This window comes from Lampetra planeri, chromosome 39 (assembly GCF_965212315.1).
Source record: "Lampetra planeri chromosome 39, kcLamPlan1.2.h2, whole genome shotgun sequence".
Lineage (NCBI taxonomy): Eukaryota > Metazoa > Chordata > Hyperoartia > Petromyzontiformes > Petromyzontidae > Lampetra > Lampetra planeri.
This window is the reverse complement of record NC_136145.1, coordinates 8,068,747-8,087,394: the sequence shown is the minus strand read 5'-3', so window position 1 is coordinate 8,087,394 and position 18,648 is coordinate 8,068,747. Positions and strand designations below refer to the sequence as shown.

Here is an 18,648-nt window from a genome sequence, read left to right as displayed (position 1 = left end):
GCGGATGAAATGAATCCCAAGGCCACGGTGGTGATTGTATTGGTGGGGCACAGAAACGCCCAGTGGCGGGGGGTGGGGGGGCTGAATCCGAGCTGGAGAAGGGGGGATGGAGGGGAGGGATGGAGGGGAAGAGGCGGAGGGAGGGAGGGAGGGGAGGGTGTATGCTGTTTGTAATCATTATAATGAGCAGCTAGGTATCATTCGCGGGTTTTCTTCCGTGTTTTTCCACTCGTGGGACCAAGGCCCTAAGGGGCCGTCCATAAATGACGTCACGCACCTAGGGGGGTTAGACATTTTGAGACGATGTGTGACGGGGGGGGGGTGAGAAATGTGACGTCACATCAAAATGCACAACTTTAAATAAATATAGACAACACGTTCTACATAATTAAATATACTTTTTAATAAATATTTTCTCCTACAACATCAGAGTGCAGCGCCACATTAAATACGCACTATACAATGGCAATAGTTTAAAGCGATTTGAAGCATGTTTTATATATATTTTTTGGGGGGGGGGCAGAGCTTTGTGACGTCATATTCGAGGGGGGGTCTGACTTTTTGTGACGCCGTGTGACGAAAGGGGGGGGGGGGTCAAAAATTGTCCAAAATCGCGTGACGTCATTTATGGACGGCCACTAAGGACGAGTCGCCAGTGCCTGGCCACGACCCAGGCAAGCTTCTGTGACAAGCGCACTCACCGCCTGGGGAGAACCAGACCTGGAGGCACGAGACTGCTCCACCGCTCCGGCATTGAGCGAGCCTCGCAGCGAGCTTGGGGCCGACACGGCGTGTAGAGCTCCTCCGACTTCGTGGTCGCGTTCGTGCATCGCGTCCTCCATCCGCGAGCTCGGTATGCCCTGCTAGCGCAATTGAAGGGGCTGAGCGATTTAAAGATTTTAAGTTGTCGTGACTGCAAGGATCCATACTCTTTGGTTCTTTCGGTAAAGTCACGAAGGTGAAAAAATAAATGAAGGGAAAAAATCACGACGTTTCGATTGCAACACAAGCAATCATCATCAGGTGTGACAACTACAGCAAGAATATTTTTTACAGTAAATTTTTACAGTAATTTTTTTATTGCTGTGGTTGTCACACCTGATGATGATGATTGCTTGTGTGGCAATCGAAACGTCGTGATTTAATTTTTTTTTTCATTTATCTTTTTACCTACGTGACTTGAGCGAAAGAACCAAGGAGTATGGGGCTGAGCGACTTGCGCACGGCGGCGCGTCCACATCTGGAATGGAGGCAGCCCCGGGTGAAAGATCGGTCGTGAACGCCCAGCGCCCAGGAGACGGAGCGATGAAATCAGTTCATGTATGCACGAACGTATGTTGACCTTCTTTCGCACCGTACAAAGTCATCCGTACTTTTCGGAGGTGCGAGGGAAGGACAAAAAAACAAACATAAAAAAGCAGTTCTAAATAAATTAGTTTTCGATCTAGGTTTAAAAGTGCATAGCCTCCAGCGGCTTCCTAATATCAGAAGCGCATCTGAAAGCAAACGATGCGGTGACCGATGCTTTCGGCAAAACATTTTCGTTCTACACGCGCCGACGACCCGTGTCGAGCGACGCACACGCGTGTCATGGTTCAGTGCGCTCCCGTGGTAAAAAAATAGTTTCGCCGGTAAAAAACAAAAAATCGAATCTCAGCGAAACAAAACTGGTAATGAGGCAGCGCAGACGGAGCGCGTTTGTTGTCGTCAGAAACGAGGAGGAGGTTTCCTCCACCGTCGTGTTCCGCTCACGCTCTGCGCGAACAATTCCGCTGCTAATTGCGCACGAAACTGTCGTCGCCAAAACTTGAACACTTTACTTTTCTTTGCCTTTCAAAGGCAGGCCGTGTTCTTGCCGCGCACGGCAGGAAAGATTTGAAAAAAGTGCAAGGCGAATGTTGCCGTGGAACGCGGAGTTTTTTATTTTACGAGATTCGTTTTGTGCTGAGAAATGATTCGTTATTTTTGCTGCCATCGCGATCATCATCGTCGTCATCGGTACCATCAACGTCATTGTCTGATGTATCTACGTATGTTGAACTTCTTTCACACCGTACAAAGACAACCGTGCTAATCGAAGGTATGGGGGAAGGACAACACACTTAACACAAATAGTATATATGTGAGAAAACATACGGAAGCAGTCGGCTACCTAAAAACCCATGGCGTTCCACCCAGACAAAGATCCCCCGTATAGCCTTTCAAAGATTTCTTGGGCAAGGGCCCTTAAGAAATGAGTTTTCAAACTAGTGGGTTCCTAATATTGGCAGGAAGTGCATTGCAGATGACCACAAAAGCACATCTAAAAGCGTGCGATGCAGTGACCGTCCTTTGTTCGATGTCGAGCCCAAAGCCTCTGCGAGGATGACCGGAGTTCGCTTGATGGTTTATGCTCATTGACGATATCAACAGCGAGGCATTGTGGTTTGTTGATGGCAAGCACTTTGTAATTGGCGTGCGGGTGCTGGGCGGATCATTACATTGCAGGGTCGCGAGAGGTGACGGATGCTTGGGGGAGGTCTTCATGCAGCAGCTGATCGTGGCTGATGATGAAGACGACGATGTTCATGGTTGTGCCCCGGGGTCGTACACACGGTGTGTATTCTCGCACAGGTATTGGCACAACGAGGCTTGGAAGGGCTTTGCGTAGCGTGTGGGTAGCGACGCGTGGCAGCGCTGTGCCGTCCTGTGTGCGCCGTGTGTAGGCGTAGAGGAGAGTCCCGGTGGGAGGCTGGCATGTGTGTCCACAGTAATGGGCAATTGATTTAAATAGACGGGTCAAATCAGTGCCAATAATAGGCTCCCTGTCGTCAATAGCCGGGCCAAAAGGATCCATCACTATTTCTCGCCTTTTAAATTTGTTCCTACAAAACGCAATCGATGGGTTTTCGGAGCCGGCGACGTAGCTCAGTCAGTTTTATTTTCCCGTCCTCGCCGCGAGTTTGAAGGAGTGCATGGATTTTCAAGACTTGATTCACGGCCACCATCGGCCCAGGGGCTTTTACTGTTCGCAAACAAATTCCAAGATCAATCCAAGGCATGATTTCAGCGCTCCGTCTTCACAGCGGGTGTCCTCTCGGGCTCGTTTCCCTCCTTCGGCTGACACTCAGTCGCTAGTCTCGACGTGCGGCCATCGTCCCTTCTCGGAACGTGTCCTGCCCAAGTCCGCACGATGTCGACCGACTTGACTACGGACTCCAATCCACGTGTTCCTCCTTCCGTCTCTCTGTGCTATTCCAAGCATGCGCCTCTCCGTGCTTTTCGGCACACGTCTCACAACGTTCATTGCCATCACGATAGATTATAGCATCCTCATTGGCGCTGCTAGTGGTGACGCTTCTACGATCTCTGCCCAAACGCGCCCAGCGGGCGGACGACCGCGGCCAACAATTGCGTTCGCCGGTAATCGGTAAAGCCGAGCGCTTCGGCGATTCGTGACACCTACGCGGAGTGGCACGACCGTGCAGGCGTCGAGATCAGTGGCCCACCGAGATCTCACCCCGGTCCAAACCCTCACATCCACACGTCTCTGTCCACCGCCACAGCCGCGTCACCCTCGCCCCCCTCGTCCCCCCCTCTCCTCCCAGCAGCGCGTGGCCGCGCCGATATCTACGCTCAACCCAGCTGCCACTTCCTTCTGACAGTGACGCATCTGGCAAATCGGATATTTGTTCTGTGGAATTTAAACAGCTGTCACGTTCCTGAGGCGTGCGCGAGGAGGAGGAGGCTGAGGCTTGTCTCCCTGTCTCCCGTAGCTCACACAGCGCTGCCCTGCGCACGTTCCATTTCCCTTTCGCTACCCACTCGAAATGCGACTTTGAAAATTATCTCTTAGATTTCGCCGCCGCCACCGCCGCTGCTGCTGCTGCTTCTGCCTCTGCTTGTGGCGACTGCTGCTGCTGCCGCCTCCTCCGGATGAATCGCCCCCCGTGTGAATTGCACAATGTGTGGCTTCATAGGGGAGTCTTTCATGACGTGTTTGAAGCATCCGGCTCCCCCTCCGTATATTTTATGCTGAAGCCAACACGATCTCATCGCAATGGGAAGAGTCTCACGGAGGCAAGCCGCACGCTGGCTGCTTTTACTGACAAACATCCGTCTTGAAAAAAAAAAGCCTCAACACTGCGGCGGAGTCTGAATTAGGAGCATTTCCAGCGCCGTAAAGGCCCTCCTGGGTGGTAATAAATAGAAACACAAATCAAACCGGCGTATACATCTTCGTTATTCACGCATCGATTTCTGCAACTGTTGTCTATGGGAGGACGTAAGTAGGAGTCATTAGGTCGTTAGCGGCCTCAAGAAGGAGGAGGACGTTATGATGTTTGGAATTTGCGAGGGGGTTGGTGCAGCAGGGGAGGTGCAGCACCACACAAACGTTGCCCATGGGGTTGTAGGCAACTTCCCCGCAACTGCGTCGTGGTAACTTCACACTGCTGCTGCTTTACGATTGGGTTTTGGAGCGGTGGCTCAGCGGTTAGCGCGCGATGTCCAACAGTTTTGCTGCTGGGAGACTCTCCGGGAGCGTCTCGCAGCGGTTGGGGGCGAAACGTCAGACACCGCGCCGAGCGACACACGGCACGACCATAACAATGGAGAACTTCGCCGTGCAATCCACGAAACCCAACGCAGTGGTTCCCGGTCGCAGCCGTCATCAGGTGAAGACGAGGTCTGTCGGGCTGCTTGCGTTGTGGCCGAAACGTCGTGAGAATTATTTTATTATGTTTTATTTTATTATTTTTATTGTTTCCATTCTACGTGACTTTACTGAACACTATTTCAGTTATACCAGGTAAGGGCCACTGAGCTACACAGCTCTTTTTCTGAAGCGACCTGGCTATCACAAATGATAGCTCAACGGAGTGGCTTATCATGTGGAAATTTATAGCAACCAAATACTGTCAACGCATGTTTCTAAACGTGGAGAAAGAGAAAAAATCCACGCGACCACGGGGAGAACATGCAAACTCGAAATCTGCAGCAGGCGTCTGCATCAGGATCGAAACCACGACCTCCTTTACACCAGGCGAGGTAGTTAACATCTCGCCACGTGGCTTTCAGAAAATGTGGCCATGTGAAAGTTGATTCCTGGAGACGGCCACCGGTGACGAGTGACACGAAACATTCCTGGGTCTGGGTGGGTATCTTCGTCTCCCCCCCCCCCCCCCCGCTAACCATCCCGCACCGACCAGAGTGGTGAAGTATGGTTAACCAACCCCCATGGCCGGCACGGCAGGAGGAGGGCTTCACCCAACAGGGACGTGCGTTTGTACTGCTACTCTGTATTTGTATGAAAACTGCACGAGTTGTATTCGTACCAATTGGAGTAACTTTGAATTTTCCAAAACGAGGAGGGTTTCTCTCACGGGATTATGGGTACTGGAATCGAGCCGAGGTGCATAATGGGTACTGGCATTGAGCCGAGGGGAATTACGGGCGCTGGGTGAAGGCATTTTGATTTGGCACCGGGGAGGGACCCGTGTGGGCATCCCACGTGGCGACCAGCGAGTGTGGTGCAGCATGAAGCCTAAACAATTGTCTTAATTATTGACTTGAAGCTTTCGTGACTGCAGGAATTCATATTCTGTGGGTCTTTCGGTAAAGTCACGCAGATAGGTTCAAAGAAAATAACAAAACACCACGGCGTTTCGATCCTGATGACGACCGCTTGTGTAGCGATCGAAACGTCGTAGTTTTATTTTATTTTCTTTCAACCTATATCTACGTGACTTTACCGAAAGACCCAAAGAATATAATTGTTTTAATTGCACGGCTCCGTTCTCACCACAGGGGGTCTGCACGGGTGAAAGACGAGCCCGATTTGTGGTAAGGTAACACGCTGACTTAATCTAAAGAGGCGCAGTCTGATACCTGTAGTGTGGATAACGAGATTAGATGCGATATTGGCGGTGGGGGCGTGGGTGGATCTGCGCTATGTGAGGCCTCTTTAGAATGTCCAACAAGGACGCGTGCCTCCCCCTGCTGCTGCTGCTGCCGCTGCTGCTGCACGTGACGACACCGCTGCTGCTGCTTCTGTTAAATGACCTGGAATGGCCCGATTCGGTAATAAGGATTCCTGCACCCTAATGCCCGGCGTTTTCCCTCGCCGTGCGATCTTAACGCGGTGAAGGCGGCGCAAACCTCACGGCTTCACGCGACGACAATGACAGCCGCCGTCTGAGCGGCTCTGACGCCACCGCGGCCCTTGTGCCAGGCTAGGTGCACCTTGAGGCCGTGGAGCGTGGAGAGCCCTCGCTGCTGGCAGCAGGAGGAGGTCACGGGAGAGACCCCAGGTGCCATGGGGTTGGCTGACTTGAGACGACTGGGAAGGCGACACGTGTGCTCCCCGCAAGGATTGAAACAACACGCGCGGTGCATCTATTCGCGCATTCATTAACGCGGCCTCTCATTTGATTTTGTGTGCGCATTGATTTAGCTAATTAAATATTCCAGCGGGGCTCAGTAGATATGCAAAGGCACATTTCGTGTTGTTGTTGTTGTCGCGTCCCCGGCGGTGTTTGCGGGGTCACGGACCGCGGCTCGGAAGCTCGGCCTTGTCGTGGTGGGGCCACACGGGGGGGGGGGGGGGGGTGCGTTAGTGTCGCGGTTAGCGCGCTGCGCTACGAGCATGGTGAACGGAGTTCGATGCCCGCTCACAGTCGACACCAGTGACGATTATTTGAACCGGTCCTGGGCCTCCCCTAGGTCGACTCAGCCTCAAATGAGTACCCTGGTGCGGTGTGTAAACATTGCCACTGGGGAGCTAAAGGCTGCCGGGCGTGGTGCTGGTCAACCACCATCTCGTGTGCCTTGCCGGCCTTCATAGGTGCTTGCTAAGCAACACTTACCCCAACAGTCTGTTAAGATGATAAGAAGAAGATAAGAATAAGGCTTTGACCAAAGACGGTCACTGCATCGGGCATTTTCAGATGCGCTTGTGTGGCCGTCTGGAACGCTCTTCCGTCCGATATTGGGAAGCCACTTCAGCTACGCACTTTCAAATCTAGATTGAAAACTCGTTCTTTAGAACTGCTTTTTGTGTTTAGTTTGTTGTCCTTCCCCTGCACCTCCGATTAGCACGGTTAGCTACTTACTGTGCGAAAGAAGTTCAACATACATACAATAATACAGAAGGTGTTAAGATGTTCAAACATCAAATAGACACCTTTATTACAAGGCATTGAATCTGCATTTAAACCACGCATACTTGTGGCAAAAAACATGCAAACAAATATGTTTTGATAATGTATCCCACGCGTTGTCCTTGAAACTGATTGACCTGCACCAGAGGCAGTCCCTTGACGTGTGTGTGCGCGTGTGTGTGTTGCGTGTGTGCGTGTATGTGCGCGTGTGTGTGTGTGCGCGTGTGTGTGTGCGTGTGTGTGTGCGTGTGTGCGTGTGTGTGTGCGCGTGTGTGTGTTGCGTGTGTGCGTGTATGTGCGCGTGTGTGTGTGTGCGCGTGTGTGTGTGCGCGTGTGTGTGTGCGTGTGTGTGTGCGTGTGTGCGTGTGTGTGTGTGCGTGTGTGTGTGTGCGCGTGTGTGCGTGTGTGTGCGCGTGTGTGTGTGTGCGTGTGTGTGTGCGTGTGCGCGTGTGTGTGCGCGTGTGTGTGTTGCGTGTGTGCGTGTATGTGCGCGTGTGTGTGTGTGCGCGGGTGTGCGTGTGTGTGCGCGTGTGTGTGTGCGTGTGTGTGCGTGTGTGTGTGTGTGCGTGTGTGTGTGCGTGTGTGCGTGTGTGTGCGCGTGTGTGTGCGCGTGTGTGTGTGCGTGTGTGTGTGTGCGTGTGTGTGTGCGTGTGTGTGCGCGTGTGTGCGTGTGTGTGCGCGTGTGTGTGCGCGTGTGTGTGTGTGCGTGTGTGTGTGCGTGTGTGCGTGTGTGTGCGCGTGTGCGTGTGCGTGTGTGTGTTGCGTGTGTGCGTGTATGTGCGCGTGTGTGTGTGCGTGTGTGTGCGTGTGTGTGTGCGTGTGTGTGCGCGTGTGTGTGTGCGTGTGTGTGTTGCGTGTGTGCGTGTATGTGCGCGTGTGTGTGTGCGTGTGTGTGCGTGTGTGTGTGCGTGTGTGTGCGCGTGTGTGTGTGCGTGTGTGTGTGTGCGTGTGTGTGTGCGTGTGTGCGTGTGTGTGCGCGTGTGCGTGTGTGCGTGTGTGCGTGCGTGTGTGTGTGCGTGTGTGTGCGTGTGTGTTGCGTGTGTGTTGCGTGTGTGTGTTGCGTGTGTGTGCGTGTGTGTGTGCGTGTGTGTGCGTGTGTGTTGCGTGTGTGTGTTGCGTGTGTGTGCGTGTGTGTGTGCGTGTGTGTGCGTGTGTGTTGCGTGTGTGCGTGTACGTGTGTGTGTGCGTGTGTGCGCGTGTGTGTGTGCGTGTGTGCGTGTGTGTGCGCGTGTGTGCGTGTGTGCGTGTGTGCGTGTGCGTGCGTGTGTGCGTGTGTGTGTGCGTGCGTGTGTGCGTCGGGCGGTAGCGCACTGCTCTGCGAAGCCGGCAACCCATGCAGTTTGATACGGGGTCACGGCCAACATCAGCACCGAACGTGTGAACCTGCCTTCGGCTTCCCTGAGGTTGGCTCGGCCTTAATACGCATGTACGTTGAACTTCTTTCGCACCGTACGTAGTCAACCGTGCTAATCGGAGTTCCCGTTGCGGTGCGTGAACATCAGCAGTGGGATAACAGGCGGCCGAGCGCGGTGCTGCCTACACCGGCCCCACCTCGTGCCCCGCGCCGGCCTTCATAGGTGCTCGCTAACAGCACTTGCCCCGACAGCGCTGTGGAGGCTACACACACGGGGGGGGGAACCTTTGCCTCTGTGTGCGCCTGGGCCACGCGGTTTCGCGTGCCAAGGACGCACGCTCCCCCCCTCCCCCGCTCGCCCACTCACCCCGCACGCCGAGCCGCGCTGCGCGCCGCTGAAAAGGCGCGCTAATGATTACAGAGGGAGGTCGCAATGAGTAAGACGACGGTGGTGGTGGTGGTGGTGTAATTGTGGCCACGCTAATTGAGCGGAGGTGCTGCGATATGCGTCAGCTTTCAGTTGCCATGGCAGCCCTCCCCCCGCTCACCCCCCCCCCGCCCCCTTCTTGCTTTTCACGTGGGATGCCGTGGTACCAAAAATATTCCAGGTGCACAGACAGACTGCTGCGCGCTCCTCGGCAATGAGACGCGTGGCTTTCAAAGTGCGGCACGGGAAACGAGGATTCCGTGCACGTGTCCGTGTGTGTCGCTTGTTGTTGCGGGGGAGCGGTGGTGGAGCGGTTAGCGCTCTGCGCTACGAACCCAGCCACCCGAGTTCGATTCCCGCTCCCGGCAAACACCAGCGACGTATACCTGAACCGGTCCCCTAGTTTGACTCAGCCTCAAATGAGAAGCAGCAGCAGCACAAGCAGCAGCACAAGCAGCAGCAGCCAACATCAGCACCAAAACACAAGCAACAGAAGCAGCAGCAGCACAAGCAGCAGCAGCACAAGCAGCAGCAGAACCAGCAGCAGAACCAGCAGCAGAAGCAGCAGCACAAGCAGCAGCAGCAGAAGCAGCAGCAGCCTCCCCTGTGATGTCCGCGGCCTGCTGCTACAGATCAAGCTCGGCTCGTGTTGGCAAATCCCGGCGTCTTGAGCCCAGCGGCTGCTAATTTTCAAAGAGGCTCCCCTCTGTATACCGGGGGCGCTACGCTTGAACATCTCCCTCCCGGGTCTCCCCGCAACACCCACCCCTAACCACCCCCTCCGTGTGTTGCTTTCTTGCAGTGCGATGTGGTCAAGGTGTATGCTGTTGTCGATGGCGTCGTGATGGTGTTGATCTTGTGATATCGGTGCTGCTGTGGTGATGGTGGCGATGCTGTGGCAGTGTTACGGTGATATTTGTGGTGATTGAGTGATGCTGCGGTGATGTGATGGTGATATTGGTGGTACCGTGGTGAGGCTGTGGTGGTGCAGTGGCGATATTGGTGGCGATTGAGTGATGGTGTCGTGGTGTTTCTGGTGATAGCAGTTGTGTGATGCCACATTGGCAGCAGCAGCAGCTACTGCTGCTGTGAGGGCTCTAATTACGGAACCCTTTCTACGAGCATAGCCTCCTCCACCAACACACTCACTGCTCTTACCACCACCACCATGAGCCACGATCTATCCACTGCTGGCTAAAGACCTCCCGAAGCCGTCTATCTGTCACGATCGTGCAACACGACAATCCACTTAGTCATCTGCACGCGAGCCCATTTCACCGCTGCCATTCTCATTGGGTTCACTCGCTCTGCCAGATCTTGATATCGGATTCATGCCGGATTCATGCTTCATGATGCTAAACGGCTCGTGCGTCGACAAGTTGGTAGGCTACAGCTCCCTACATTCACACAACACACAGCCACGTCCACGTTCATCGCGATTGCTATTCTGCCCTTGCTTCTCCTGGACATCTGTGCAGAAGAGCTTCATAGCTCATTGAATTCCTGCGCTCTAGACAAAGATTCTGATTCTGCTTCGTGACACCAAACGAACGTGGAGAAGGCAGTGGCGCCCGTGTTGCGCTTTAGGAGAGTGTGCGTGTCTGTGCGCGCAAGTGTCTGTGTGTGTGTGCACAGTAGGGGGCACAGGCGGTGCATCGGTCAGTCATCTCAAGTCAGTCAACCCATGCCACTTGGATCTCTCTCCCGTGACCTCCTGCCAACAGGCATTCGACACTTCACGTGGCCTTAAAGTGCACTTAGCCTGGCACAAGCGCCATAGTGACATCACCGCCACTTAGTGGCGAAGGACATTTGTGTGTGTGTGCGTGTTACAATCAGACGTAGCTGTTTGGAACACATTCAACAGACGTCGGTTACCTCTTTACTCATGGAGGGGGAGTGCACGCGAGACGTATATTTGGTACGGCGCTTTATTCCCGCCGTGCCACGCACGCAACGCCCTCGTACGGAGCTTCACCGCCAAGAACCGCGGGCTCGCTCCACGGCGCCCCCCACCCGTATCCTCGCTCCCTCCGTTCATTCTCGAACCTTCCAGAAGGTTCTCTGCCAGCTTCTCTTCTTCTCCACCTTCTGTCATCCTTAACCGCCCCTAACCATCCTCCAAATTTCCTGCCTTTTTCCCCAATTGAAGCCCTCGCGCGCCAGCCACATGTCCCGCTTCCCAGCAACTGTCCCACTCTACCGCTCCAGTTGATTTGCTTACGGGGTCCTCCCCTGCACTTACCTTCAGTCGCTTTAATAATGGCAGCCGCAAATGAAAAGGCACGGGCGCAGCCCTGCGATTTGGTTGCTCACGCCACTGCTGCGGGAAGGGCTTCCCACTCGGCGCAAACTCGAGACGGAATTTGTTCGACTCTTGCGCGTTGACCCGACGTGTTGGAAGAGGTGGACGGACCCCCAACACCATTGCCCCTCCGCACGTGACCTGCGGGGCAACTCACTGATACCGCTGGGGTGGAAGCTGTGCGAGGGGTGGGGGGGGGGGGCGGGTTTTGAAAAATGTTCCCCCTTGATGGAATCGAACCGGCGATCTCCGTACTTTAGATGTGAAGCTTTCGTGACTACAAGGATTCATGCGCCTAGGTTTTTTTCGGTAAAGTCACGTAGGTAAAAAAAGTAAAAATAAAAATAATAATAGAAATAAAATAATAATAAATGAAATCATTTTATTTCTATTATTATTATTTTTTACCTACGTGACTTTACCGAAAAAACCCAAGAGTATGATCTCCATACTGCAAGTCCGGGGCGCTAACCATGACACCGTGGAAGCTCAGTTATGGAACTGACGTCTCTGAAGTGATCATTATCGTTTCAGCGTTCTCGTGGAGTCACTGGGGGGTCGTTAGCGGGCTAATTGCCCTGCCACGCAGGTGTGCGGTCTCACGTGGCCCGTCCACGGTGGCGGCCGCGGCGGTGGTCGCCTGCGGACGACGGCTCGCGCTCGAACGCGACGCCTGTGGGCACGCGGGGCGCCGTCGTCGTCGTCGTCGTTGTGACCGCTATTTTAGAACGAAAGGAGAGATGCGGATAGTTCTGTGCCAGCGCGGTGAGATAAAAACGACACAAAAATGCCCCCAAATCACGATGCGCCGTGGCTTTGTTTTGTGCCAACCGAGTGACATTGTGGCCCAAAAAATTGTATTTAGCCAATTTAAGCCACGTGGAACACACGGGCATTATTGGGTGAAGGGAAGTGATTACCAGCCGCCCGCGGATTTTTAATGGGCCTGACAGCTACAATAAAAGCAAGCTTCCATTAATCTGGCCGTGTAATTCTGCTCTGCGGATTTAGCAAATATGTATATGTATATAATCAAAAGGTCACAGCCCACCACTGCCATTACACTCAACGTGTAAAATTGGAAGCTGAGAAAATTATTTCCAGTGTCTAAGCCGTTTGATAAAATGCAAAAAACGTTTTGGATATCTTTTGGGGCATGATAGTTAACTGTTTACGCGATTGTTATGGGCTTTTCTTTAACAAACTGCAGTTTATGTCCAGAATGCGGCAGCAAATGTGAGTGAACTTTGAACCCCAGTGCTGCCACTGTCAGCGGGGTTTTTAGTGGACCGCGATGGCCACCCCCGCCCTCCATTCAAGGCCCGAGGGGGGTTGAGAAAACGTCGTAACACGGTTAAAAATCTAGAAAAATGTATGTTGCATGAAACACTTCCTGGTGCAGGAAAGCCTGTGAGACCTTTCAAACCACCATCAACCACAATACCTTGCTGATCTTGTCAAGGAGCATAAACCATCACCCGACCTCCGGTCATCCTCGCAGCGACTTTTGGCGAGACATCGGACAAAGGACGGTCACTGCAACGCACGCTTTTAGATGCGCTCCTGCGGTCATCTGCAATGCTTTGTACGGTGTGAAAGAAGTTCAACATACGTAGATACATCAGACAGTGACGTTGATGGTACCGATGACGACGACGACGATGATCGCGATGGCAGCAGCAATGACCATAAACAAATTCTCAGCACAAAACGAATCTAGAAATAGAAAAAACCCCGCGTTCCACGACAACATTCGCCACGCATTTTTCAAATCTTTCCTGCTGTGCGCGGCAAGAACACGGCCTGCCTTTGAAAGGCAAAGAAAAGTAAAGTGCTCAAGTGTTGACGACGAGAGTTCCGTGCGCAATTAGCAGCGGAATTGTTCGCGCAGAGCGTGAGCGGCGTAACAGCGGCACGCCGAGTCAGCGGAACACGACGCTGGAGGAAACCTCCTCCTCATCCTCGTTTCTGACGACAACAAACGCGCTCCGTCTGCGCTGCCTCATTACCAGTTTTGTTTCGCTGAGATCTGATTGTTTTACCGGCGAAATTATTTATTTCCACGTCAGCGCACTGAACCATTACACGCGTGTGCGTTTCTCGAGCCGTGTCGTCGGCGCGTGTGGAACAAAAAATGTCTTGCCGAAAGCATCGGAGGGATAATTTACGACGCAGAAATGTCTCTCGCGCCGTCGGTTGCGGTATTGATTAGAAAATAATTGCGCTATTCAGGACGCGATTTCCGACCGCGCTGCGGGGTTGTTCGGCACGACATCCGACGTTTCCCGCTGCATGCTGGGAAGCGACGATTTCAGCGTACGTGGAGCGTTGAACGTCTAACGTCTGTGACAAAACGACACGAGCAGACGTCGCAGTGCCGGAGGGCACAGCCGCAGTGACATCGATGCGGTAGTAATTGTGTCCTGTGTCTAAACCAAACTAAAACTATTTTTTTATTTTACCAGGTAAAGCCCACTGAGCTATACCACTATTTTTCAGAAGCGACCTGGTTGTTACAAATGATAGCTCAACGAAGTGGCCTATCAAGTGGAAATGTATAGCAGCCAAATACTCTAAACGCGCGATGTTGATTCTAAATGTGGAGGGGAAAACAGGAGGACCCAGAGTAAAATCCACGTGACCACGGGGAGAACATGCAAACTTCAGATACACAGGCTTCAGCGTAGAGATTGAACCCGCGACCTCCTGTATACCAGGCGAGTTAGTTAACATCTCCCAGCCACCGTGTCGATCAATGGCGTCGGGTGGTTGGCACGGGGTCCTCGTGCAAGGAGTGAAATTGGGCTGCTGCCCCCCCCCGCCTCTATAACTTCTCTACGTAGTCCGGTCACCCGAACTCCCCCCACTCTCGGTGGGCCCCGGTGCAGTTGCACCGCCTGCACACACTCGCCAGCCGCCCCACTGCTCTCTTGTTAAAACACGCAATAGAAACCTCCGTCAACCACGCCTCGAGGAGTGATCAACTTTGATCTCAACATTTAAAGCACGTGGTTATTAACAAGGGCTTTGATTCAGCGATTGATTTATATCAGGGGTGGTGGGGACGGGGCGTGACCTCCACACAGCCACGGTCACTGCCACTCGCAGAGGCCATCCCCTGGGCACAGGACGAGAAGCCAAGGATGCCAAGCGGCCCACAACTAACAGGCACGATTAAAGTTGCAATTGAGTCAGAGGCTTCTCGCTCAAATCGAAGCAGTGCTCATGAATGTTTCGAACAGCCTAGAGCCAGTGGTGGAAATTCAACATTTCTATGGCAGGGGCGGGTCGCTTCCTAGGATAATCACCCCACAAACATCGTGGTAATTGTATCGACTCTGGAGGGACGGTGGGCTAAGTTAACCCCCCAGCCAGAATGTGAACTCACAACCTTTCCAATTGCGAGCCGCTCACTCAACCGCTGGAGTTGTGACCTGCATTGTGGTTATTGGGTGGGTGATTGAGTGTGTAATTGTGACCTGCAGTGTGGTGAGTGGGTGCGTGTGTAGGTAGGTGGGTGAGTGAGCGTATAGTTGTGACGTAAAAATTATCTGAACCGGTCCTAGGCCTCCCCTAGGTCGACTTAACCTCAACAAAACCGCTAGGGAGACAAAGACGGTCGGGCGTGGTGCTGGACACCCACCCCCTCGTGTGTCGTGCCCTCATTCATAGGTGCTCGCTAACAGCGCTTGCCCCAACAGTAGCAGTGTGGTGGTTGGCCTCAACGAATGAAGTTGAAACTCTGGCCATAATCCAGTGTAGGGGGAGCCACAGGTGCCCGTGAGGTATGAAGAGGCGGCGAGACTTCTCCGAGACACTCCTCGAGGTGTCCACGCGGGGTCCAACGAAGCTCAAGGGGCACGGCCACAACTCAACGGCGCCGGGCGCTCCTGGTGGAGTGAACGCCTTTGAAGGGCCCTTTGCGTCAAACAAAACTGACCCCTCGACATTACGACAACCACGCAAGCTCCGGCTGCGACGTCTCTGGGAGCGGCTCTCTCTCTCAGTCTCTGTCTCTCTCTCCGGTGTGTTTCCAGCTTGAACAAAAGTCGGTTCCTGAAGAAGCCCCCAGCACGTGGAGCGACACGTCGGACATCGTGCCGAACAACGCGCGGTACGAACCGTGAGCACATCGGAAAGCCGCACAGCTGCACAGCCACGGAAACCCGCGGAGCGAGAGCGATGTCTGCGAGAGGGGGTGTTGTTTTCAGCATAATCGGCCACGGTTACCATCATTGTTACTGTCATCCTGACTGATCACACATTGTATTCATTTGGCGAAAACATCTTGCGCTCGAAGTAGCCTTGTGGCTTTTTGTTCTTGTATGCACGACGTTGAACTTCTTTCGCACCGCACGTATCAGCAGCAGCAGCAGGCAGGCAGGCAGGCAGCAGCAACAGCATCGTCAATGTAAACGCGACCACGACCCATCCCGAGGATGCGACGGTGACGACGAAGCAACGGACGCCGGCGCCCATGGATTCTCCGCGGCATCGGGGAGGGAGGCGCTCGCGGAGGCTCTCCCGCTCCCCCCGGGTTGACATTCCAGGCACGGAGACACCTGGCGCCGCTCAAAGCCCCAGACTGAGAGGCGCTATCGTTTCAGCGGCGCTGACATTTAAGCCAAGCAAATAAACACCCCGCCATATGGTCGCGTCCGCGCTAATTTTAATAAACTGCGCCCGCCCGAGGCGCTAAATCCTGCCGGTGATTAGCTGCGGCAGGCACCAAATCAATTAAATGTTGAACTACAAGCTGAGCAGCTGCAGCGTGCGTAGCTCCGAGTGGCTCAGCGTGGCTCCGTGCTGATCGCGTGGCTCTGCACGGATTGCGTGCCTCCACGTGGATCGAATGGCACCACGTGGCTCCACATGGATCGCGTGGCTCCACGTGGCTCCAACGTGGATCGCGCGGCTCCGTGTGGGCTCCGCACGAATCACGGCCTTCCGACCGTGCCGGACGTTGTTTACGTTTCAGAATGTAACGTTTTGTTGCAAAATTTGCCCCGTTGGTAAGATGCGTTGTTGTGTTTTTTTGTGTTGCTGCACCTTTGTGGACGGCCGTGTCGACGCGGCCCGCAAAAGCGCGGCCCTTTAAAAAAATAAAAACGCGAGAAGCGAGCAGCCGAATGAATCGCGGAGAGCAAAAGCGCCGCGTGTGTTGTCATCAGGAGCTCGGCGGCGATTTGTTTTCTAGAAGTCTCTTGCATTGGATTTACTGTCCTGCCCGTAGCAATTTCAATATTTCTCAGTAAAGCCTTAGAGTAAAAGACAAATATCCATTTGAATATATTTAATAAGAAGACAAAAACCACAACTAAACCTCTGATTTCGTTAACAAAAGCACTCTGTCTGCTCTAAGCCGCTCTTGATCGTAATCTGGAGATATGAGGCATCCTCCCATGATCATTCCTCATACACTTAAACATGTAATAATAATGATGATGCAGCCCCATTGTCAATCCTCTGTCGGGTTGAAGGTCTCCCAAACACCCCGTCGAACGTGGGGATTGTTTTGTTCCACCATACTTCACCACTACGGAGCAGTGCACATCGGTAGCTAAGCACCGGTGCAGGCATCACGCGCCTCTGATGTTAGCCGTGGCCAGGAATCGAACTCGGGTTCACCGGTTCACGATGCCACCGTACCACCCACGTCAGGGGGGGGGGGGTAAAGAAAACTCCTCTCATAAATACAATCCACCGAAATCTTTGCTGCCACTTTTTAAGAAATATAAAGGGAAGTGATGTTTTTATTGTTTTATTTCCTTTTTTTCACGACTGAAGGCGAATGTTCCTGGGGCTGTCAACGAGGCCCCCCCACTTTGACAGCTTTGCAAAATAGAAATAAAAAAAACCTCTAAATCTCCCTCCGGTTTATTTTGATTGCAATAATGCATGGCGGTACCACCCACCGGTCCCGAATGTTGTTCCCGATAGTTTTATTTTTTAAAGGTTGCTCATGAATTAAAAAAGGGCAAATGTATCAAAGCAACGCAGCAGAGAGCATGCGCCAGACAGGGCAACCTTTTTAGCCTCCCCCCCTCCTCCTCCTCCTCTCCCCCCGGAGGGGAAGGGGAGGGGTCGTTTAGATTTTGCTGCGGCACAAAGCCAAACATCGCGCTGTCATTTCAGCAAGCGCCGTTTGACGGAGACCGCGTCGTGGGGAAGCGGCGGCGGCGCGGGGCTCCCCAGGGCCCCTGCTGGGAGCCGCGCCGATGGGCACCCGGCGGCTCCTCGCTCCGCGTGCCGTGACATAGACGCGACCGTTGTTGCCGGCACAGATCTCTCAAAGAACGTTGAATGAAGCTCGCCGCCGTACGCGCGCAAAAGCGAAGCCACGCATTTGTGTCTATGGATATTTTTTATAACCAAGCGGGTGCCCGTCGAGACCGCGGGTCTCTCGTTTTGTACCGTGACGCCGCAATTTTCAAAAAGCGCTCTGTGGAACCTGTCGGAACTCAGTCCGTTACCCGACGCAGGAGAGTCGCCGTTAAAAAGCGTAGGCGGTGTCTCTCCTCTTTATACGTCCCGCGGCAAACGTCGTCCCCAAAAAGTGCCGCCGCGGTCAGCTCGTGGGGGTGGGGGGGGGGTTCCTGCGCGCTCGCTTAACGCAGCGCCACGGGGAACGATTCCCTCTCTCGCGCGCGAGCACTCATCCGAGCGAAGAGCGCCTTGCGCACCGGACGAACCCCCCAACACTAACGAGGGTCGCCGTCGCAGACGCGCCCACGTGGCGTCACGCAGGAGGGGAGTGCGCGCGCGCGCGCGCGTGAGTTTTACCTGGCAGCGTGCGTGCGATCCCGAGTGCCCCTCTCTCTCGCTCCGTCTCCTCTCCGGAGTGTTCCGTAGTTCGGGCCCGGCCCCCCTCGTCCTCCGTGGATCGCGTGTTGCCGTCTCCCGGCGGCAAAGCGGCACGAGCCCGCGATGGGAGAGGGCACCGCGTCTGCTGCTCGCCCGCCCGCCCGCCCGCCCGCCGCGGAGACGACTCGAGCACACGCACGCCGGCCCAGCGGGTGGGGGGACGCAGGGACGGAGCGAGAGGAGCGGATCGCGCGGGGAGGAGGTGCGACGTGAGGAGGAGGGAGCGGGGGAGGGAGGCTCGGAGGCGGTGGAGTGAGATGGAGAGGGGGAGAGAGGTGAGCATGAGAGAAGCCGGAGGGCACGGTGGTGGGGTGGGTGGGGGAGACGGTTGGTGTGGGGCTATGAGAGAATAATAGATGATGAAGAGGGGGGGGAGAATGGAGTGGTGGAAGGGAGAATAGTGGTGGAGATGGAGTGGGAGGAGGGGAGGACTGAGTGGGAGGTCGGGGGGTCATGGGGGGGGGGAATGAAGATCAAGAGAGAGAGAGAGAGAGGCCAGGCCGAGAGACCATGAGCATAAAGCATCGCATTAAAATCTCGTGCGCTGATGTCACATCCA

At 54.2% G+C, this 18,648-nt stretch overlaps 1 long non-coding RNA gene across 1 annotated transcript in view; it reads right to left on the bottom strand.

The window, feature by feature from the left end:
- LOC144731412 (uncharacterized) overlaps positions 1-18,255 on the bottom strand; it is a 46,287-nt gene extending 28,032 nt beyond the window's left edge. The window contains exon 1 of the long non-coding RNA XR_013587953.1: positions 18,009-18,255. This is a non-coding gene — a long non-coding RNA (uncharacterized LOC144731412). The remainder of the gene's footprint in view (positions 1-18,008) is intronic.
- Between the last annotated feature and the right edge of the window lie 393 nt (positions 18,256-18,648).